At 42.2% G+C, this 25,167-nt stretch overlaps 1 long non-coding RNA gene across 2 annotated transcripts in view; it reads left to right on the top strand.

Annotated features, from left to right (window-relative positions):
- LOC149213281 (uncharacterized) overlaps nucleotides 1-25,167 on the top strand; it is an 80,051-nt gene that overhangs the window by 5,581 nt on the left and 49,303 nt on the right. Inside the window, exon 2 of one of the 2 annotated variants that reach the window (XR_016250806.1) lies at nucleotides 7,757-8,077. The exons of the other annotated variant lie outside the window; for it this stretch is intronic. This is a non-coding gene — a long non-coding RNA (uncharacterized LOC149213281). Of the gene's footprint in view, nucleotides 1-7,756; nucleotides 8,078-25,167 lie in introns of those variants that run through there. 2 annotated transcript variants of the gene reach the window in all.

Genomic DNA, 25,167 nt, shown 5'->3' with positions numbered 1-25,167 from the left:
TCCATCCTATACATTATAAACCCAAGTGCGGGCTTCCCTTTTATTAGCTACCCTTGTACCCCAGCATGTGGCCCACGGCTGCCCCTTCTCATCCCCTACTTCATTCACCTGTCTATCACACAACACCACTTTTTGAAGGGTGTACCTTGAACATATTATTGCCTTTAGAAGGAGAAACCACCTAATAGGATACTTGGTTAAACCCATTTGGAGTTTAGGAGACATTGGCATATCCCGAAGCCCATAATGGAAGGGCAAAACATTATGAGGTCCCCACTTTTGGTCCATGGTTGGTATGCTCATTTACTCGATTTCTCTAATGACTTGTTGTATTGGAAGGCTAGAGGACGCATTGGATCTTATGCAGGATTGCAGATGGTCTCTATCTCGTGTTTGGTCTCCCTATATGGGGTCCTAATCCTCCAGAGGGATACATTGGCACATGTAGGGTGTGTGTTGAGAGTAATGCGCCTCCACAGCAGTAGACAGTACTCCGTGGATCCCTGAGGATGTTCATAGATTGCTCAAGATTCACCTATTGGACGAGTAATATGCACCTGGTTCACCTTTGCCATACACTTCGCAACTGACACATGACGTGTAGGTTGATGTGGCATAACGTACACCATTATCAGAGCATCTTTGACTCATTTGGAGACCCATGAGGCTATTATTATTCCCCCACACCCATTGGGAGCACCACATGTTTATTGTTTGGAGAACAAGGTGCCAACCCCTTGTCTATCACTTTTAAGGGTCCTATTCTTCATAATGGCACCTATGGACCTCATCAGGCCTCTTGGAGAGCCCTACGACATGTATTATTCATCATTTGACATCTTAAGAGACTTATTCTTTCATTTGTGAGCTAGTTTGGTGGGCTTGTCACCAAAAGTTAGATTATTAGCACATTATTTTATTCTTGGGGCTTATTTAGGGCAAGGAGACTAATTTCAAATCCTCATTAGTGTATAAATACAAGTGAGATGAGTTCATTTTCTCATCATCACTTTGGATTGGATCTTTTCTCTCTCTTGAAAATTTTGCACTTTTGCTTAGAGCATGAATTGAAGCTTTATGGATGAATTTTGATGTTTCGATTTGGTTTATCTTATCTTGGAGCTTCTCTATTTTCAAATTGTGGATGGTTGGATATTTTCTATTACTTGTAAGTAAATGCTTTTAATTTTATTCTTGTTTTACTTTGTCATATACATTGGATTGGGATTTTCGCTATTTTTATGGCTAATTGTTATATGCATTCACTGCTTAAATTGTGGAATTTTGTCTCTATATAACATCTCTCAATGTATGGGCCATGTAATTTGAATGCAATTTCCTAGGGACAATTCCATCAATGAATTCATCATGATAAGCCATCTCCCTTTGCAAGTCGAAGTATAAAAGCTTTAAGGTGGCTTCCCTTTGCCCTAGAAGACTAGCGAGGTAGTTTTAAGGCCTACTTGACTAAGAAACAAAGTCCTCATTCATATTTATCATAAACTCCATTCTCTTAAGACTAAGGCACTGATCTACCAAGAGGTGACCATCCAAAATCAATTCTTTTTCACCTTTTCCTAGGCCTAGCCGGGTTGGGTAACCTAGGGAATCATTTTCCCAACAAAATAGCCCTTGAAATTTTTTGATCTCCTAGCATCCCTTGCACTAGTGTCTCCTAAAGGTCGCCTCCAATTTTGAAGCCATTCCGACGGTGGAGTTGTGAGAAAAGCCAAGCCCTAGCTTCAAGATCAAACTTTGCCCCGGTATCTCCAAGGCTAGTGCCTCATAGGATCAAATCAACACCTTTAAGTGAAAATTATTTCTTTGATCCTTTCCCCTTCTTGTATGGGTTAAGAGTATCATTGGTTGCTAAAATCTTACCTCCTAACCAAGGCTGGGTCCACGTGGTCTCGTGTGCTCCCATTCCTTTGAAAAGATAATTCTTTAAGAACCATCCGGGATACCAATTTTAATAAGGATTTTAGGGATTGGGAAACTCTTTCACAAGTCATATTCCTTACACCAAACCCTTAAATCTTCTCATCCTTCTCCTAGAAGACATTGTACCTTGCTTATAAATCAAGCAATCTTTATTCTTCAAACCTCTTCTGGAAAGGGATTATTTGGGTCACTCTATATCCACTTGTTGATTTATCCTTCATTTGTGACTCCATATATATCGGGTCTCCTCCCATCGGTGAAAGTTTGTAAATAGTAGGGAGCCTTAGCTGAGGTGACAGTGGGCTAAGTCTCCATTTGTTGCCATTGGTCTAGCAGTTGCCCCTTTAGGTCCCTTGCTAGTTTGAGCGGTAACAGGTCTCTTTCATTTTTGTCTTGGAGCTTCACTATTGGCAGATGTTGATGATTGGATATACTCTTTTAATGTTATTCTTGTTATTTTCTTATGTCACATGCATGTTGCTAGGATTTTTGCTGTACTAGGCTGGAATTTACTACTTTTCATATGCGAAATTGTAGAAATTTGTTCTTCTATAGCGTTGCATCATGTCATGGGCCATGTATGAATGAGTGAATATTCCTAGAGATGTTTTGCCAAAATTTCATCTTGATAAGCCATCAAATATTGCAAATTGAAGTGTAAATACCTTGAAGCAATTGTTCTCGTGTCCTAATGCCATGTGAAGTTGTTCTAAAGGCCTCCTTGACTAAGTGAATCCATTCCAAGTATTAGAATCACCTTGACTCCATCTCTCCAAAAGTATTAGGCAATGATCCTCCATTGTGATCACTTTAAAGCATATTTTTCTCACCTTTCTCTCTTTCTTTCTAGGCCTAACCTCCATAGACAACCTAGGGCATCATTTTTCTCATGATTCACCCGTCCAAAAAGTTTGATCTCTTGCCCACTTCTACGCTATTATGTCCTCTAGAGGACCTCCAAATTTGAAGGAATTTTGATGGTGGGATCTGGAGATATTTCAAGCCCTAACTCCGAGATCGCTTCTTGCCCTTGCTTTCCCTTGGCTAGTGACCTCATTGGGATCATTACATCAAATTTACCAAAAATTTCCCATTTGATCCCCTTATCCCTCTCAATTAGGTCAAGCACACCCCTGGTTGATCAATTCCATCCCCTTGACCTACTTTTGGGTCCACTTGACCTTGCGTGGTCCCACAACTTATTGAAGCTGTTTTCACAATGACCAGTTGAAAACCAAGTTTCCACATGGATTTATAGGATTAGGTGTCTCCTTTACAAGTCTTATCCTCAAACCCTAGCCCTTGAAATCCCCTTGGCCCTTCCTAGAAAGCCTTACACCTTGCTTCTCAAGCAATCAAACCACACAATTGAGTCTTGCTTGTGAATAGGCCTTAGGAATCACTCCTTAACCTTCTATTGACTCACTCATTCGGTGATTCCCTTTGTATTATGTCTCGCATCGGTGAAAGTCCGTAAAGAGTAGGGACCCTTAGTTGAGGTGACAAGGGGCTATTGCTCCATTGTTGCCATTGACCTAGTAGTTTCCCTATAGGATCCCTTCCTAGGACACCTGCTAGTTTGAGCGGTAACAGTTACCAAGAGCTACTTCCTTTCTATGATGACCGTTGTATCAATGTAGGCTTCTACTTCTGTTATGCTTCTATAATGAGCTCTTGCTTTAATTATATGCTTCTAATATCATGCCATTTCCTAATATGATGCATCTCGTCATAATGCTTCTCATCATGACTGCCACGTTGGAGGTCTTTTCATCTCCCACTTTTCCTTGCTATGTAATGGAGAAACCCTAATACTGAAGATCTATCCCTTCAGATTTCTTCTCATCAGGTTCTTTCGCTTCTTTGATGGTATGAGCTTCATTTCTTTCTTCCCTCTTGTTGTCCTTCTTGAATTTCAGACAATCTCTCTTGTAATGCCCATACTCTTGAAAACCATGGCATTTGATCTTCAGATTTCTTCTCATCAGGTTCTTTCACTTCTTTGATGATATGAGCTTCATTTCTTTCTTTCCTCTTGTTGTTCTCCTTGAATTTCAAACAATGTCTCTTGTAATGCCCATACTTGTGACAACCATGGCATTTGATCTTTGACATAAGAATATCCTTCTTCTTCTTTTTTTGAGGACCAAATTTTCCAAACTTTCCCTTTCTCTTAGCCATGGCAACAAGTGCTTGAACTTGATCGTTTGATCCTATATCAGTTTTTGCCTTCAACCTGGTTTCTTCAATCTTACATAATGACAAAATTTCATTGAGTAGGGAAGCTTCCTTCTTTGCATAGATGCTTGATGCAAAGTTGTCCCATTCATCAAGTAGTGCATTGAGCACAACGATGGTTATTTCTTTATCGAACATTATTTCTCCCAACTCTTGTAGTTAGTCTCTTATTTTTGATACCTTCATAAATTATGGGGCTATTCCATCTTCCTTTGAGATCTTCATTTTGTATAGCTCGTTTCGCAAAGATATTACTTCTCTAGCAATACTTACAGAGAATAATTCTACTATCTTCTTGTATATTTATTTTGATGTTTCTAACTTCGATACTTACAAAATGAAGGGATCTTTGATGGATTCTATAAGAATCCTTTGAGCCCTTATTTCCCCTTTCATATACTAGGCTAGAGCTTGAGCTTCTTCCTTTGGAGGTTTAGTGACAAAACCCTTAACATGCTCAACGATTTCATTTTCTATGAGGATCAAATCTGCCTTCTTCTTCCATGGAAGAAAGTTTGAAGACCCAACCAATTTGTTGCTTTCCTTGCAAAATGAAGTCATTTTGATAGATTCAAACATAAATATAAAGATACTTACTTGTGAAGATACTCCTTGATGACAATATCTTTAGCTTGATGCCTTCTTGATATTGATGATGACGATAAGATAAGATGTCTTCCTTCAAAAGTGATCCTTGACTCAAAGAGAGGGATTTCACCTTGATTCCTTGATGATGATGACAACACTTCTTCCTACTTCTTTAGTATGTAGAGACTTTAAGATGCTTCAATATGTAGTCCTTCTATGAGTGGAGGTAGGGTCCCGAGGTCTTCTTTTCCTTGTGATGAAGATTGTTCAATGTGAGAGCTTCACAAGAATGCTTCAATTGAAAAACCCTTCTTTTGGATGAGCTAGGGTTTTGAGGTTTTCTTTGACGCTCCTTAGATACTTCCTTCAAGATGGTGATGTAATCCTTGTCCTTGTGATGACTTTGATGATCTTCTTGTGCTTTGGCCTTTGAGTATTCCTTCTTGATGGTCCTCCTATAAGCCGCCTTTCCTTGTCTTATCACCTTAGCTCTGATACCATGTTGAGAATTATAGGGGCAACAAGATTAGGTGATTTCTCTTACTTTGATAACTGCTTGTGATGTATTTTCACTTAACTTGATTATCTTCTTCTTTCTCTTGATTAGAGTTAGTGTTATTTTCATCAAACAACTACCAAACCATAAAGAATAGTAAAACAAGAGGACACAAGATATAGGTGATCGGCCAGGGACAAAACCTCTATAACTGAGAGGAAAACCCACTAGAATTCTTCTCTTTTTATAGAACTTCAATTGTCGAATTCCAAGACCTATGATTTCTTTCCAACAACTTCGTCCTTAGCAGATTCTGCAACTTCAACCCTCCAGTGGATTCTTCTGCAACTTCGACTTCCCAAAAGATTCTTCTGCAATTTTGGCCTCCAGTAGTTTCTTCTGCAGAAACCCTAGTTCACACGTGTGGCTAGAATATGGACAGATTTGTCTCATTTCTCCTTCACTTGAGATGGAATCTTCTTCTTGTCAATTTGGTTTGCAAGGGAGACTTCCTTTGCCCAAAACTTCGGCTCTCTTGGAGTGATTGCAATTTTGTATCTTTTGTTGCAAGATGCCCTAACCTTCACACGTGTGGGGGAATATAGCCCAAAAACAGATCACAAGGTGCTTCTCTCTTCCTTCCTTTATCTCTCCTTGCTTCGCTAGTTATTCGGCTTCCTTTTCTTTCTTGATCGAACTTCTTTATGCTTGAGTGAGAGTGTCCTTGAATGACGCCGAGTCCTTCTATGTATAGGCTTCTTGTCCATGTTTGTAGGCCAACTTTTAACTGTCTCTAGGCCGACTTGTCTATTGAGAAGGCTGACTTTAAGCTTGCACATTTGACAAGGTCTTGGAGGGTCTTTTGACTCTAACTTTGACTCAAGTAATTTTCTTTACAATATATAACATGCCCAAGAAGGGTCTTTCATACATGACAATGACTTTCTTGACTTGTAGACTCAATGACAAGCCCAAGAAGCTCACAATGGAGCTTGAATTTCCTTGAGTATGAAACCCATGCCTCAAGAATAACAGTAATAAATTATTTTTTCTCTTTTCATTAAATACATAAAATCATGATTACATATGTCATTATGAAGACCAAACTTAGTTACATATTTCAACAACCTGTGGTGGCAATTGTGGGACAGCGTTTTTGTTCTTGGGCATACCTGACAGCTTTTCTGCTGCTGGATTCATCTCAGCAGCCCACAGGGAGGCAAAAGGCGATGTGGGGTTGATATTTTAATGTAGCCTCAGGTAAGGCTTCAATGGAACCCTGGTGAATCTTTTATTTTTGTGAAGATTTATGTTAGTATCCGTTGATTATCACTGGGTGTTATGGCTGTGTTAATGGCTGAGTTAATTCCTGTGTTATGGGTCGTATCTGTTATGACTGTATATATATTTGTTTGCAATATTAACGTCCGATTTTGGTAAAATAAGTCACATAATCCTATATTTGCGAGCCCCAGTTTGAAGCTATTAATTGTTGTGGGGGCATCTAGATTTGAGTCCAAAGTTTGCCTCCTAATAAATTTGAAGGGGTTTTATCTTGCTTTATGCTTTTGGGTAGCCTGGTGCTCTCCTACGGATTCATATCTCTGATTGTACTTCGTATTCTAATTGATATACCTTTTGGCCATTTGTTGGCAGTTGTTAAAATTATCTTATCTTATTTAGTTGCTTTTAGGTAGCATTTGAATCAGATTATATATAACATACATGATATATTCCTAACATTATGCTTGGGCTTATGCAAAGTCGCTCTGAAACAATTAGCCCATGGTTTTTAACATTTTCAATGGCCATGTTTGTTATGATTATGCATACGTTTGTTTGAAATATTAATGTTTTGGTAAAATTATTCACATTATCCTAATTTTACAAACAACATATGAAGTGAGTGAATGTTGTGGGGACATCTACAGTTGATTTCAAATTTTTCCTTGTAAATCTGAATTGTATTTTGTTTAGTGGCTAGCAGTTGAATCAAGTTGTGCACAACATAGAATCCTAACACCTTGGCTAGATATCCTATGTATATAGAAAGCTGGGGCTGTAGTTAGCTTGCAGTTCCTGAGTTGCCAGTGGTTGTCTGTGATGATTGTGTGTTTTTGTTTAAGTATTAAATTCTGTTTTGGGTAAAATAACTCACATCATCCTATCTATGCAAACTTAATATTTGAGCTAAGTTACGGGACACCATTGTGCATATCCCACATGTTGGACATGTGACATGTCAGGAAACTTGTTTTGACATGTGTTTGGCATGTGTCCTAAAATAAGACGCCTTTCAAACACATGTTAGACACATGCCTTGGACATGTCCTAACGTGTCCGACACCACCAAGGTTCTAAAAAGATGTATGAGGACTTTTAAAAAATGATATGTCCTGATGAAGTCAAAAATGTGGGACGTATTTTTTAATGATATAGGTTTGCACAGTAGTGTTGAATTGGCACTAACTAACTTGGATCTTAATGAACCAGTGCTAGAGCTGGTCACTTTTGATGATGGGTATCCTTGAGGGGTCATCCTCCACCCTAGCAGATGCAGATCTTGGATTGGATATAGAGGATGACGAGGAGGAGGATGGAGAGAGAGCAGTGGCAGTGATGGTGATTTTGATGATTTTGACATGGAGGAGGACTATTGACAGTGATGAGCTATGAGATTCTTCACATCTACGTTTCTAGTATCTACCCTGTTGTGTATTTTCCATTGGCATTCCCACCCATAGTTTTTGTGACTCAATAGAACATCAAATATCTTAATGAGAAAACTGCAGTTTATGGTTGCGTCTTTTAAAACTTCTATTTTATGATGTATTTTATTGAATATTCTAATTTCTTGTGTTTGATCATCATTGATATAGTATCTAGTTGTATAAATGTTTTGTAATGTTCTAAATTTAAAAAAATAGGATCTATATGCCCATGTTTCATTTTTGTGTTTGTATAACACATCCTTTGTCCTGTTTTGGGGGTAAGCATATCCTATGTTGGATACTTGGACCCACGTGTCCCATGTCTCTGTGTCATGCGACTAATTTAAGCTATTATATTGTCATGGGCATCTAGATCAGAGTCCAAATTCTCTTACTCTGATATATCTGCAGTATATTTCCTTTAACTCTCTTGTAGGTGGCAACTGCATTGATTATATAAAATATAGAATCCTAATTCCATGGCCGGATATGCTATACAGTAATTAACCTGTGGTTTTCTGAGGATGCCAATTGGTCTGTGTTTTATGACTGCGTATATGTTTCAATGGCTGGTTTCAGTAAAATTAGTCACATCATCGTAAGTTTACAAACCCACAATGAAGCTATTGATTGCAGTTGGGGTATCGAAATTTCAGTCCAATTTCTGCGTTGTGATAAATCTGAAGTAAGTTAAGTTTCATCTAGTGGCTAGTGTGTAGCAATTGAATCAATTTGTGTACAGTGTAAAATCCTAATAACATTGCTGGATATGCTATGCATATAAAAATCTGGGATTGTAATTGGCTTGCCATTCATGAAGTTGTGAATGGTTGTGTCTGTTATGTCTGCATGTACATTTGCTTGAAGTATTAATTGCTGTTTTTAGTAATATAATTGACATCCTCCTAATTATGCTAATCCCACCTTTAAGAATCTAATTTCTGTTGGGGCATCTAGATCCGAGTCCAAATTCTGCAGTTCTGCTAAATCTGAAATGGGTTTTCTCTAGTGGCTTGTGCGTAGCAACTGAATCTAATTAGAGAAACCAAGAATTACCATGGCTGGATATGTTATGTGTATAAAAACCAGGACAGTAATTAGCTTATGGGTCTTGAGGTTACCAATGGCTGTGTCTGTTATGATTATGTGAAATTTTTGTAGTGATGACGCTTTGTTTTAGCAAAATTATTCACATCTTTGTAAATTTACAAGCCCCACATTGCAGCTATTTATTGTTGTAGGGGCATCTAGAGTGAGTCCAAATTTTGCCTTATGATAATTCTGAAGTTGGTTTCGTCTGCAGGCCAGTGGGTAGCAACTGAATTAAGTTGTGTACTATATAAAATACTAATATCATTGCTAGATATGCTATGGATATAAAAACTTGGGACTGTAATCAGCTTGCCGTTCTTGGGGTTGCAAATGGCTGTCTGTTATGACTGTGTACACATTTGTTTAAGTATTAATGGCTGTTTTTGGAAATATAACTGACATCCTCGTATTTATGCAAATCCCACATTTAAGCTATTAATAGGCTGTCTAGATCTGATTCCAGGTTCTGCAGTTATGTTAAATCTGAAGTGGGCTTTTAGTGGCTTGTGGGTAGCATTTGAATTAAATTATATAAAATCATAGGATCCTAACACCATGGATGGATATGCTACAAATATAGAAACCGGGGACAGTAATTAGCTTATGGTTCTCAAGGTTGCCAATGGCTGTGTCTGTTATGACGGTGTGTACTTTTTTTGAAGTGGTAATGCCTGGTTTTGGTAAAATTAGGCACATTATCCTAAATTTACAAACCCCATGCTGAGGCCATTGATTGTTGTGGGGGCATCTAGATATGCGTCCAGATTTTGTGGCCTTGTAATCTGAACTTGGTTTTGTCTTCTGGTTAGTGGGTACCAATTGAATCACATCATAATTAACATTGAATCCTAACTCCAATTGCTAGATATGCTATGCATACAGAAATCTGGACTGTAATTACCCGGCACTTGATGTTGCTAATGGTTGTCTGTTATGAATTTGTACATTTGGGTCCATGTTCTGCAATTGTCATAAATCTGAAGTCGGCTTTCTCTAGTTGCTTTTTGGTAGCAATTCAGTCAATTTATCTAAAACATAGAATCCTAACAGCATGGTTGGATATGCTATTCATACAGAAACGAGAAACTAGAGACACAGTGATTAACTTTTGGTTCTTGAGGTTACCAATGGCTGCATGTTGAGTCCTGACAGTGTATACATTTGTTTGAAGTGTTAATGACTGGTTTAGGTATAATTAGTCACATTATCCTATTTTTCCAAACCCCACATTGAGACTATAATATGTTTATGATTATAGGAACCTTGGACTGTAATTAGCTTTTGTTGGCTTGTTGGGGCCTGACCCAGGTTCAGAAGTGATTTAGCCAAACAAATCTCGAAACTACCGGCCCTTTCGGCAATAGTCTGTGGTGCGCGCACTAAGGTCTCACCCGAGGTAGTATGGGAAGGTGCTGGAACTAGGTTTCCGCACCCTAGGGATCTCTTGATGAAGTCTGGGAAGTTTGCGAACCTATCATGCGTGCTTGCGCTGCCCCGCGCAGCCGTTAGTGTTTCGCAACTTGTGCAACTGATTCCGCGTAGCTCTATAAAGAGCGCGAAGAGGTGCTGTCTAGATCCTTATTCCTCATTGTGCTTTTATTATAGATCTTAACTTAATTATGTGGGCCCAATATTCTCATTAATCATTCAACATTCATAAAAAGTGTGCGCAATCATAAACTGTAAAGAGATGCATAAATATAACAGAAGCATAGACACAAAATATTCCAAAATCAACTTATCTTTTATTAATTCTTTGTCCTAGTACAATCCCAACTCCGCCCTACGCACTCAGCTGCAGGGGTCCGCGCACATAGTTGCGGAGTCTACCAGGCCTTTGTGCACTCAGCGGTAGAGCCTCTTCCTACTACTGCAACCCAATACTCGGACTTACAGACTCAGAGCTAATTCATCATCCAAAACCCATATGACTTCTCCAAGCTAAAACTTACTTTACACTTAGAGCCTCGCTCTATTTATACAATCCCATGGTCCGCGGACCATGGGTAGGCCGACATACCATACATTAAATTATATTATTTTAGGGCGGACAACCCTAGACTCTCGCATTCTGTGCCTGCTTTTCATGAGGTCTTTACATTACACTTTTACCAAAATTCGGGTTTCAAGCCCCAAAAACATACTATGGGGGGATCCACTGCCCAACAGGCCCTTAACACAATCATCGTGACTTGTCCCGAGTCATTCTGCAGCTGCGACGATCCTTGCGCGAAGTCCATCTAGCATGTTGTGCGCGGCTTGGGTGTCTGCAACACACTGTTTTGCTGCCTGTTGTACTTGTTGCACGCGTATCTCTGAACTTTCGTGTGCCGGGTCACATTCCTGTCCGACTGTATACAGTTCCTGCATCTGTGCCAACTTCCCTTCAATGGTAGCTGTGACTGTGAACGCTTCATCGATCCATGGCTGGATGCGTGCTTTAAGCAGGGCTTCCTTTTGGTGCGCGATGTCTAATCGGTCCTTCAGTGCCCTTGCCTGCTGTAGTCTGGCGAGTCTTTGAGTAAGGGCAACCGTCTGCACGGTGCCTCGGACACTGTCATACTCTTGCTGCAACTTGCGCACATCTGCCTCTAGGCGTTGTAGGTTCAGGTCTTCCTGGAGGTGCATAAGTATGGTGAGTGCTTGCTCCAACATCCCGGTGCACCCTTGGGTCGCCTGGCCAATTTGTTCCAACCCCATCTAGATAGCGTGGGTGTGCTGCTTTTTGACTTCCGGGGGTGTGGAGGGTTGTGCCTTCAATCACAGCTCGGCGATTTGCAGGTTCAGCTCCAACTGAACCTTTACCGTTTCCTCCCGGGCCTCGCGGACCCCGGCCGCCAATCTATGGACCTGTTCTGCTGTTGGTAGCTCTGCCAGCACGACCAACTCTGGAACGCTCCTGCATGCATCCTCTACGGCCTGCGCCATCAACTCATCCCTCTGGACGCTGAGCTGGTCCATGTGGATTTTCTGCTCATGTAGAACCTGGATCGCTCGGCCTTCCCGGGTGCGGAGTTCGGCGATGACCCCATCCTGCAGCTGGTACAATATTTTGTGCGGCAGGGCAACCAAGTTCAAACCGACGCCTATCATGTTGCTCAGCGCAACACGGTCATCCTCGCTTGTTGCTGCTAACGCACCTTCGGGCAAGATGAAGGTGTTACCCATATGGTCGCGTAGTGGCTGTTCGGCCTCATTGGTTCCTATTGCGACATGCTGGGCCATGGTGTTTGTTTGGGGGCGCTGTACTGTTAAGTTATGGTATGTTCTATGCTTATAACAATTTACTTCTTTTTCTTATTATATTCCACCGATTAGCAATCACATGTACATAAAGTAAAGTGCAGATAGAACATTAAACGATCGACAGAAAACAAGTCAAGACAAGAGACACAAGATGTGGCGGCTAGCCAGGGACAAACCCCACAATGTGTGGGGAAACCCTTTGATCAAATCTTCTTTTATCTTCAATAATTCAGCGGAGAGAAATAGTACAATAAATCTGATTCATGTCAGCAGTAGCAAACCCTAGATCAGTAGCATCAGCATTAGCGGCTTCATTATCAAACTAGGGTAGATTCCTATTGCGACATGCTGGGCCATGGTGTTTGTTTGGGGGCGCTGTACTGTTAAGTTATGGTATGTTCTATGCTTATAACAATTTACTTCTTTTTCTTATTATATTCCTCCGATTAGCAATCACATGTACATAAAGTAAAGTGCAGATAGAACATTAAACAATCGACAGAAAACAAGTCAAGACAAGAGACACAAGATGTGGTGGCTAGCCAGGGACAAACCCCACAATGTGTGGGGAAGCCCTTTGATCAAATCTTCTTTTATCTTCAATAATTCAGCGGAGAGAAATAGTACAATAAATCTGATTCATGTCAGTAGTAGCAAACCCTAGATCAGTAACATCAGCATTAGCGGCTTCATTATCAAACTAGGGTAGACCATATCTCACAAACCGACAGTCGGATTGACTTCATTCCACCACCAAAAGTTTCGGCTTCCAGAGGGGGTTCAGATGAACCTACAACGCAGTTCAGATGAGGAGATCTTCTAGGCCACGCAAGTCAATCTTTGCTTCTGCAGTTGCAGCTTCAGTTTCAGCAGTTTCCGGCTTCAAACTAGGGTAGTCGATATCTTGCAAACCGTTCGTCAGATTGACTTCATTCCACCACCAAAAGTTGCGGCTTTCAGAGGAGGTCCAGATGAACCTACAGCGCAGTTCCAAAGAGGAGATCTTCTCGGCCACGCAAGTCAATCTTTACTTCTGCAGTTGCAGCTTCAAATTCAACAGCGTCCGGCTTCACATGTGTGAGAGAGAGAGACCCATTTCAGCGCAGTAGAGAAGAGACTCATATCTGCGCAGTAGAGAGAGAGAGATGTGATGAGATGCGTGAGTCTAAATGAGGAAAAGTCCTCTTATATTTATACACAACGTTGGTGGGTGAATAGATGCGACTGTTGGGCTTCTGAGCTTACATGAGTTGTAGGTCGGCTTGATAATAATTCCATAATCAAAATAAATTCATATCTCCATGAATACTTATCGGAATTGGATGATCTTTATATCAATCCTACACCTCTCGACGAGAGGAATCTAATAAAAATATTATTAGCCATGAATAAGATGACCCACATGAAGTTTTGCCCTGGTTGCCAATTTTAACACTCTCTCTCAACCATGGAGAACTTCATCTGCAATTTGTCTATCGGTCGTTACTATTCATCCATCAAATGCACTGCCTTTTACAGCCTGACCCTTGCCCTGCTCTGCTCTATTTTGCCTGTTCTGCTTTGTCTTGTTCTGCCCTGCACTGATTTGTACTGTTTTGTTTTGTTCTGCTCTGCTCTTGCTTTGTTCTGTTCTACTTTTCTTTTGTCCGAATTATGAAGAAGAAGAAATGATCGAGGATGTATCATACTGACTCAAAGTCAGTCTCAGAGTATGTACCACTGGTCCCAGACCAGTCTCAACCAACCCAAAGTCAGCGTCATAGTGAGTACAACTCCAATGGTCCCAGACCAATATCATCGTCCACTGACTCAAAGTCAGTCTCAGAGTATGTACCACTGATCCCAGACCAGTCTCAACCGACCCGGAGTCAGCGTCATAGTATGGTACAACTCCTACCATTGGTCCCAGACCAGTATCATTGATCCCAGATCAATGGAGGTCATCCTAGCATAGGGAGTACGGTAGTTACAACGATGCGTCCATCCGTACTACTATGGTCCCTAACTTCATTTCCCTGCTCATTGATCAGATGAGAGGTACTTCCCATGAGTCCCAGACTGCATGGGTAGGATGCCTCGACAGGAGAACTAATCAATCCTGTCCTCACAGGAGAACACATCAATCCTGCTACAATTGCCATGGAGAACACATCAATCCAGGCCTCATAGGAGAACTAATCATCCTGCTACACAGGAGAGCGAATCATCCTGTTCCACAAGAGAGCGAATCATCTTGTTCCAGTGCGCACCACCAGGGGAGGGTGAGTCACCCTGTGGTCATATGTTGCTCCAGTAATAACCGCAAGCCCTCAAAGCTCCTAGAGCTCAATGTATGCAACAAGTAGGACCCTTGTACAAGGGTTTCTTGCCGACTCCAAGTCGTTTGGGAAAATCATAGATTAGATCTTTCCCTAGGGCTTTGACAAGGTGTATCAACCTGTACATCATCTTAATGCGATGGAGCATCCTTGCTCATCAAATTACCATATCCCAGATGATGTCTATCTGATGGAGCAATCGACGAATACGGGATTCCTCAATAATCGAATCCCACCTCTGGTTGTTATAGAGAATCACAGTGGTATCCAATGTAAATCCAAACAACTCACTGAAGAGCTTTTGCAACCAGACTGCCTCACACGAGGTCATGCTAGCAACAATAAATCCTGCTTTGGCGGTGCTCAAAGCCACCGACTTGTGCTTCCTGCTCATTCGGGATATCGAAGCCGATCCCAAGGTGAAACGACACCCGGAAGTACTCTTATGGTCCACCACACTGCCTGCCCAATCAACATTAGTATATCCAAGTAGTCTCACATCTCCGGCAGTGTATCTTAATCCATGAGAGATTGTGTCCTGAAGACATCTCAGAAGATTCCTGGCATCAATTCAGTGAGGCTCAACCAAATATGAGCTCACAATGCTAACTGCAAAACATATGTTCGGACGGAGGTTCACCAAGAACATCAATGCGAATGAGTTTTTAAAACTCAGAGGCATTTCCCAAGTCTGGTCCGACATCACTACCATATAACTTCTAAAAGTTAAGATCCTCGAGGTAGTCACAGGCTTAGTCACCGGATTTGCCGTTTTTTATCCATAAAATTCGAAATTCGGCGAATTTGAAGGCCAAACGAACATATTTGTTCGAGTTCGCCATTAAATTCGGCGAACTCGAATTTCATGTCGAATTCGAATTTGAGACGAATAAAATCGCCATTAAATTCATTTGAATATGTTGAAATTCGACTGCTGATGATTAAATTCTTTTTTTTTTTCGCCCGCGGGTTTTAGTTTTAGGTTTCATTGACTGTTTCATTGACTCGGGTTTCATTGTTTCACGATAGAAATAGGCGTGAGGTGTAACTAAAGAACCCAAAACCAGTGGGCCTTCTCCATGTGTTCGCAAAAACCGAGGGCAATGATATTATGGATACAATTTGCAGTAGGACATATGAGTGTTACTTAAATCTGCGAGTACGTCTGGCAGAACGCCCGCGAGAGTGTATAGTATTTGATGCGTTCCTGCATATGTTCGCCCACATTCAATCCATAAACCGTGGGCTTTTGTTGCTGCGTAGCGTGAATCAAATGGCGAACCTATTTGTTTATTGGTTCAAAGTATCAGTCGTGTTTCCACTTGCCCGCCACGTTCTGCAGCAACGTATATCCATTTTTCAAATAAAACATATTTAATATGTCAATTATTTTATCTAAATTTCACGATCAAATCCAATCTTTTCATTGCCCTAATCTTATTAAGGTTACTTAAATAAAATTGTTAGAGCACTTTTTCCACGGATGGTCCCCGCGCTTTGCAGCGAGCACTTTTTCCACGGATATTCCCCGCGCTTTGCAGCAAAGGATAGTAGCGTTTTAATGTTTTCGTTTTATAAACTTGTTAAAAATATATAATTATAAACATTTCACCAAAATATATAATGTAATAGAAATAAAAATAATAAACCGTATTCCAGAATCTAAGATCGAATGAAGTGTATTATCGAAAAGATTGCATATGTAATTTATATATTGCATTCTTAGAATCGAAAAGATTGTAATATATGTTCTATATAGATATCACGTATAAAAAGAAAAGGTCATATAATAATAAATTTAATGGCTATGAATTCACCTTTTTAATGGGTTTACAGTTAGATTTTAAATTTTAATATTAATGTGAAAAAAAAATAATAAAATTATAATTTTAAAAAATTTGGAGAAATTAAGTATATTATTTTATAAGAAATATATTTAAAAATATTTTAGTATTTTTAGGATGGAGATGATTAATAATTTGATGGAGGATTTGATGGAGGTGAGAGGGATTGGATCACTATTTTTATGCGAGAACAATTAGGTAGCTTAATAGTATATCTAAATAATAGGAAGATGGTTTGGCTTGTTTTTCATGCCTTGATTGATATATCTATCTTTAATATACATTTTTTTTTCGAATTTCTATATGTCGAATTTTATGTTGAATTTTATCGACAAAATTTGAGTTGCCGAACTTTATTCGAATTTCATGGTCCTCGAACTCGAACTCGAACTCGAACCTGGTGACTTAGGTCACAGGCTTGCAGTACATCATACTGAATCTTTCCAATATCTTTACCACATATTTTCCTTGAGATAGGAAAATTTCCCTTGGCTTCTGCCATACTTCAAGTCCTTGGTCCTTTATTTCAAATTCAGAATCCAGCTCCCTATTACATTTGTGAATGAGAGGGTCTACACCTGTTAGAAAGAGGTCATCCACATACACCACCAGTATGAGAGGCTTGTCATCTTCAACCTTAAAGTAAAGGTTAGGAACGGCTTCACTCCTAGTGAATCCCAACTTCATCAAGTAGCTATCGATCCTCTCATACCATGCTCGGGGTGCTTGCTTCAACCCATAGAGAGCTTTCTTCAACCTGCATACATGAGATTTTCGATCATAAATCTCAAATCCTTCGGGTTGCTCCACGTAGACCTCTTCTTTGATCGAGCCATGCAAGAACGCAGTCTTGACATCCATCTGATGTAGGTTCCATCCTTGTGAAGCGGCAAGGCTATGATCGAGCGAATGGTCGTATATCTGGCAACAGGTGCAAATATCTCATCATAGTCTATACCTTCCTTTTGGGAGAAACCTCGAGCAACAAAACGAGCCTTATACTTTTCCATACTTCCATTTGCTGCATGCTTTATCTTGTAAAGCCATTTTGAAGTAACAATTGTCTTGTCTAGGGTCTGGGAACTACTTCCCAGACATCATTCTCCATAATAGACTCATATTCTATGGTCATAACATCCTTCCATAGTTAATGCTTGATGACATCTGAGAATGAAGAAGGTTCATTTTGTATGATCGCGCTCATGATGGTCAGGTATCCCTGATACCTGTTAAGTTCCTTACTTTGATGGAAGGTTCCTCAGGGTGCAACATGTCCTTTAGCATCATCAAGTATCCCCCTAAGCCATGAAGGCCTCTTCCTAGAAGAGGAAGGCTCATGTGGATGAGGATCAATCGGATCCATGGGTTCTTCTACATCAGGCATTGATTCATCATCGTTTTCTTTCGGTTCCCTGGTGTCGGCTTCTTGAGAGCTCCTCAAAGTCGGAAGATTGATCACCTTGCTGAGAGCCATATCTTCGTCAAAGGTGACATCATGACTAATTATGACTTCCCTTTGACCGGCTACATAGATTCTATAGCCTTTAGTATTTTCACCATAGCCCACGAAAATTCCCTTCTTTCCAGATGCTCCCAATTTATTTCTTTTCTCTTTCGGCACATGAAAGTATACAGGGCTTCCAAAAATTTTAAAATGAGAAACATCAGGTTTCTTACCGGTGAATTTTTCTTCAGGAGTCTTGGAACCCAATGCTTGATGAGGGCATCGATTTTGTACATATACGGCAGTGTTTGCAGCTTCAGCCCATAGAAACTTTGGAAGTCTTTGATCATGTAGCATGGCCCGGACAGCTTCCATCATTGTGTGGTTCTTCCTTCCCACCACACCATTCTGCTCAGGAGTATGTGGTGTAGAAGTCTCCCTCTTAATGCCAACCTCAGGTATGCCTGAGTAAACCAATTGTAATATATCGGAGGTCTTGCTTTGGCTTGAGGGGAATGGTCCCCTTTTGAGCTTTCCTTCGGCACATCCCGGACATACACCTTCTTTCTCTACTTGGAATTCAGGCATCCCTGTTACCATCTGTCTTACATCGGGTAGAGTTTTGTAATGAAGGTGGGCAAACCTCCGATGCCAAAGTTCGGACTGAAGCGTTGTGTCACAAGACATGACACCTAGCGGACTTCCATCGACTTGATATAAAGAATCAACTCGAAACCCAAGAGTGAAAGCATCTTTAACATTATTTTTCCATATGCGTACCTTACCATCGCTGAAGGTTACCTTATAACCTTTGTCTTCCATTGCCGAGATGGATACCAGGTTCTTTTTGAGATCAGGTACATATAATACATCTTGTAAGTGAATCGTATTACCTTGATTCAGTTTAAGAGAAACATTGCCTACACCTTTCACTTGGGTATTTCATGTCATCTCCAAGGACAATTTCCAGGTTAGTTTCTTTCTCTACCAGATTATAGAGTACTTCTTTGTAACCAGTGAAGTGTCTTGAGGCACCACTATCAATGAGCAAATTCCCATTGAGTCCGAAGGAGCGGAGGTAGATAGAGCAGCTGGTAGATAATATTAAGCCTGCTTATCGTCAGCAGTGTTAGATTCATACCTGGAATTTCTAGCCTTCTTGAATGGTTGCCCTCTTCCTTGATTTCCTGCATTCCTTTTTCCTTTGTTGTTGAATTTTCCATTCCTTCGATTACCATGAGAGGGATTTTGATCATTGTCACGGTGAGAGTCCTTTCTATCAGGGCATTCCCTTGCATAGTGACCTGCTTTATTGCAAATGAAATATCGTCCTTTTCTTCCACCCTTAAATCCAGCCTTTCTTTTCGATTTAGACCCAGAATTATTTCTTTTCTTAGCATGAGAAGAAAAAGCAGTAGGACCTTTAGGCAAGGGCATTTCCTGCTCTTCTACCCTTGTTTGTTCTTGAATGCATCTAGCCATTAATTCCTCGAAACTAGGAATTACATTATTGAAGAGTAGTCTTGAACACATACCATTCAGATGGTAATCCTTCGAGAGTTGTTTCCCCAATAGATAGGAGATCGTTCTTGATCTCGGAGATTCTTAAGAAGTATGCTTGCATACTTTCATCTTTACCCTTCTTGATTTCCCTCAACTTATTTCTAAGAAACAAAACTTGATTTGCATCATTAACTTTAAATAAACTCACCAGTCTGTCGTATATTTCCTTGGAGGTGTCTAGATCAGAGATGTGGGCCACCAAGCGCTTGTCGATAGAGTCCCGGATGATCTTCTTTGTTTTGACTTCTCCATTTTTCCATTTGTTCCAGGCAGCAACAGATGCATTTGATGAAGGCTCAACAATATTGCCTCTTACATGGTCCAACACCCCTTGATCTTCAAGGGTTAGATCGATAGACATCTTCCATCCGTGATAGTCAGCTTTCTCACGGAGCTTGTCTTCGGCAGGAAAGAGTGTTGAGGACCCCATAGTTCTTTTAGGATAGCCTTTCCAATCTTCTCTTCAATGATTGCTCTTGCTCTTGCTTGGGCTTTGTCTTCACCTCTGCTCTGATACCATGTTAAGTTATGGTATGTTCTATGCTTATAACAGTTTACTTCTTTTTCTTATTATATTCCACCGATTAGCAATCACATGTACATAAGTAAAGTGCAGATAGAACATTAAACGATCGATAGAAAACAAGCCAAGACAAGAGACACAAGATGTGGCGGCTAGCCAGGGACAAACCCCACAATGTGTGGGGAAACCCTTTGATCAAATCTTCTTTTATCTTCAATAATTCAGCAGAGAGAAATAGTACAATAAATCTGATTCATATCAGCAGTAGCAAACCCTAGATCAGTAGCATCAGCATTAGCGGCGTCATTATCAAACTAGGGCAGACCGTATTTCACAAACCGACAGTCGGATTGACTTCATTCCACCACCAAAAGTTTCGGCTTCCAGAGGAGGTTCAGACGAACCTACAACGCAGTTCAGATGAGGAGATCTTCTAGGCCACGCAAGTCAATCTTTGCTTCTGCAGTTGCAGCTTCAGTTTCAGCAGTTTTCGGCTTCAAACTAGGGCAGTCGATATCTTGCAAACCGTTCGTCGGATTGACTTCATTCCACCACCAAAAGTTTCCGCTTCCAGAGGAGGTTCAGATGAACCTACAGCGCAGTTCAGATGAGGAGATCTTCTAGGCCACACAAGTCAATTTTTGCTTCTGCAGTTGCAGCTTCAGTTTGAGCAGTTTCCGGCTTCAAACTAGGGCAGTTGATATCTTGCAAACCGTTCGTCGGATTGACTTCATTCCACCACCAAAAGTTGCAGCTTTCAGAGGAGGTTCAGATGAACCTACAACGCATTTCCAAAGAGGAGATCTTCTAGGCCACGCAAGTCAATCTTTACTTCTGCAGTTGCAGCGTCAAATTCAACAGCTTCCGGCTTCACATGTGTGAGAGAGAGAGACCCATTTCAGCGCAGTAGAGAAGAAACTCATATCTGCGCAGTAGAGAGAGAGAGATGTGATGAGATGAGTGAGTCTAAATGAGGAAAAATCCTCTTATATTTATACACAACGTTGGTGGGTGAATAGATGTGACTGTTGGGCTTCTAAGCCTACATGAGTTGTAGGTCGGCTTGATAATAATTCCATAATCAAAATAAATTCATATCTCCATGAATACTTATCGGAATTGGATGATATTTATATCAATTCTACACCTCTCGACGAGAGAAATCTAATAAAAATATTATTAGCCATGAATAAGATGACCCACATGAAGTTTTGCCCTGGTTGCCAATTTTAACATGTACCTGTAAACCTTGTAGCTGCGCGCTGAGCGCCCCCAACACACTGTTCTTCTCCATTCGTAATCCCTGGAGCGCGTCCTCTGCGACTTCCCGAATCATTTTGCTGAGATCCAATAGATCACCTTCTGTGAGCGTGATCGGGTCGCTGGGTGTCTTCGTGGCTTTTCCTTTCTTCCTGGGACCTATTTTCTCGGGATCACGTGGCCGCTTGAGTTGTGCTGGTGTCGTACTTGGATCCGCGTGGTCCTCCTCCCTGTCTACTTCCCCGGCCTGCTGCTCCGAGGACATCTCCTGGCCTTCCTCGGCCTCTCTGGCGGGCGCGGTTTTAGTTTCTGTTGTCTGTGCTGTTGCTGCTGTATCAATTGCCTTTTGCCGTGTGGCTGCTTCTTGTTCCTGGTGCGTCCTCTTAGCCAGCTGCGCGAGGCGCAACTTGGTGTCCTTCTTTCGTTGTTGCGCTGCGATCTTTTCCAGTTCCGCCAAGTTCGGAGTGCGCCACTCCGGAGACCATGACGCCATCACATCGAAGATTGCATCATCCGTTGCAATGAACGGAAGCTTCACCCACGTGTGGGCTGGATCCTTGCATGCCTGGATATACAGGTTATGCATATCTGCTTTGAATTCTGTCGCGCTTTGCAAGCTGTTATATACTGTAGGGAACAAGCGCGACCTGTGGTTGATCCATGTTTGGATGCTTGCCTCCACGAACACCCAGAACACCTTTATCTCGCAAATCCTATTTGCTCTTTTGTAACCCACAACGAGGTGTACCTTGCGGCTTTGGGCAGGTCACCCTCAATAGCGGGAAACTGACTGTCTGTCGGCAGCTCCCCTGCAACCAACAAGATGGATAAGAGCAACCACGCATAGTGGAAGGTCTTACCCTGCTCCTGGGCCTCCCTGTAGTTCGTCAAAAATTCGTCACATAGGAACTGCGCCCCAGTTGAACTGGACCCCCTCTGCGCATTGCTCTGCCAACGCAATCATAATGCTGGTACTTCGTCGGCGCGACATTTCCTCATTAGCTTGTCGGCCAGCAGCTAGGTGGCTACGCGCACCCCTTGGTCTTTAATACTGGCTATTGCGTACCCCCGCTTTCTCTTTTCTAGTTTATACTTGGCCTTCATAGCTTCTGCGAGGCCCAAGTCGCTGCTTTTTCCTGCTATGGCCGCGGGGTCATTTCCTTTGACCGATAGTCGAGAGATTCGGTGGATTAGATCGGTTGTGATGGGAATCGGCTCCTCTAGCCAGAGATACCCATCATGCACCAGGCACAGCAGCTGCCTGATGACAAAAATGGTGACGGGCGCGCGGTGGTAGTGGGGTATCCATCGCAGATGGAGTAACCCAGCCTTCTCCACACCACGCAACCATTTTTGTTTTACTAACTTCTCCGTGGCCAACTATGGGAACTTCTCGCTGTCCACGAGGTCCCAATCTTCGAACTTCATAGTTGGTACTCGTCCCAACGACGGACCTTCGAATCTTATATCATCGGGGAGGAGCGAGGTCTAGAGCGCACTCTTTGTGGCCTCCAAGTCCTTCGGTACTTTGGCTTTCCCCTTCCATGGGGGATGTACGGAGGTAACTTCATCGCGGAATGCTTTTGGGAGACATCCTCCGCCTCATCGTCTTGCGCCTCAATTTGGGCAATCAGGGCCTGCAAGTCTTCCTCCTCCACTGTTTCAATTGTGACGACTTTTCCCTTCTCCGCCATTGACAATTTGCGAAACCGTGGGTTTGTTGGGGGTACCCGGACTGGCCCCATCGTTTGCTTGTCTTTTTGTGGCCGCGATGTGCGTGGTGATTTTGGAGCTTTCGGCGCAACTGCCACCTCTCCAGGCTCCTCATGGGCCATACGGGGCTCCGCGGTAACTTCGGCGAATCACACTCTTGTTCTAGCAGCTGTCATTATGTCTACACTTAAGGATGGTAAGAGTACGCAGCTCTCAATGCTTTGTACTTGCTCAATTCTCAAACAACCAAGTGTTGCTTTGGAGCTGGCCCTGGGGTTTTTATAGCGACCTCTGAATTTGAATTCGACCCTTCCCCCCACTTCTGCATCATTAATGCCTTCTTGGTGGTAGATCGTCCCAAATCTCGTTCTTAATTCGTGTCTTAATTGTCTGCCGCCCGCTCCCTTTTGCCTTAAATTGGACCTCTTGTCATGAACAGTGACACCAACGGTCACCTTCCAGCCTACCCGCGCAGCAGCGTAGCCCCTTATGCGCGGTCGCGACCCCTGTGACATCTCGATCCTATGCGCAACCTCCGTCTTGTGTATCTCCCATACAGACTCTTTTATAGTCCCGCGCTCTCTTTCAACTGCTTGGAACACTGAGACTGTGCTTCCTACGGATAGTCAGGTGGTCACACCCCCGGTGCGAGGCTTCAATTTTCCTGCTAGCTCGGGCCGCGGGCACCCCTCAACTACCCTTGTGTCCGTCAGTGCGTCGCGTTCTTCTTTGTATGGTATGCTCCCCTGTTTAGTAAGGTGCGGTCGCAGCCATGGTAGCAGGGTCACAACTTCTTCTAATGCAGTAGTATGGCTGGCTAGACCTTGTCCCATCGTGCTTAGTTTCTCGGCGCAGCCTGCTTGTGCGACTTTAGTTTCCAGTTTGCTGATTTCTTCGTCCAATGTCATGCTTTTCTTCCTCAGTCGTACCCAATCTTCGTCAAGTTCGCGAAGTTTCAAGCTCCCTTGCCAAATGGCTTCCTGTAACTGCCTAATTCCTTTACCCAGGTCCTCGCGTCTTGTCCCAACTGCGGGAGTTGTGGTATGGGGATTCTTCTCTGCTCTCTTGGTTTCATCTCTTCTCGTCAGTGTTGGGGTCATTTCCACGCTCCGATTTTTGCTTATGGCCCTATAGGCCCATCGAATTGCTGGTACGCGTAGGTCCCAGTCAGTTCGTCTCGCCTGGTGAACTCTGTTCATGATTCCGCATAGCTTTTTGAATGCTTCGTCGTGGAATATTTGTGGTGTGCGTCGCCGCGTCTGGTTCTGATTTTCGATCCGTAGTCTGGGATGTGTTTGCACAACACACGTTTGCACCCATCGACACAGGTGGGCGCGCAAACTGCTTTGTCCTGGCTGCTTGGCTCTCGTTTGACGCTTGAGACTTCCAAACCGCAAGCACATCCGTCTACTACATTCACACCAGTTTCTAATGGTCTTTTGATGTGTATTCCACCATCGTGCAGGGGTTGCGTGCAACGCCCATTCCAGCGCACCGTACCACTATTGTTCTGGTACTACGCTTTCAAATTTGTCCAGGAATTCATCCACTGCTGTTACTCCAACATACGTTGGCAGTTCCCTTGCCTCTGTCGTCACACAACGCAGGGATCTAATCATCATGTTGCAATTTAGCGTCGTCACTTTGTGCAGCCGGTTCTGCCATCATTCTACTTCTTCGTCTGAATCTGAAGTACAGAACTATTGCGCTCCCATGATATGATCCAAATTGGATCTTAGAACACTCTCTAAGTTTTCATGAACTCTTTAAAAATCATGCCAAGGATTAAAAGTCTTATAAAGATCAAGCTTATCGGAGATATCCTCGTAACAGTTGCAATTTGTGATCAGCGCGGAGCAACGAGGACCGTCGGTCAAGCGCATAGATCGTCGGCCCATGGTAACGCGCGCTATCGCAAATTAGCAAATCCAGAGGCCATTTCAAGAAACGGGGGTAGTTTCTGATATGCGATTAGCGATATATCGCAGGGCAAACCCCTCAAAGAAGGAAAGGCCGCAAGCACCCGGACCCGAAAAATTATAAAATGCAACGGATATCGTTCCGATTCTGTCGGAAGTGGGATTCCACAAAACCGGCAGAATATCGGAGGGGCTTCAAGCAGTAAGTGTTTCAACCAAGTTCCGCCCGATGCCATACAACGAGTGCCATGCGTTCGGCAAAAGAGAGAGA

The sequence above is a fragment of the Pinus tabuliformis genome, chromosome 1_1 (genome assembly GCF_031772625.1).
Source record: "Pinus tabuliformis cultivar Carrire ecotype Pingquan chromosome 1_1, CPIR1, whole genome shotgun sequence".
NCBI classification, from domain to species: domain Eukaryota; kingdom Viridiplantae; phylum Streptophyta; class Pinopsida; order Pinales; family Pinaceae; genus Pinus; species Pinus tabuliformis.
The sequence above is the reverse complement of the archived record's forward strand: the minus strand, read 5'-3'. Positions and strand labels throughout refer to the sequence as shown.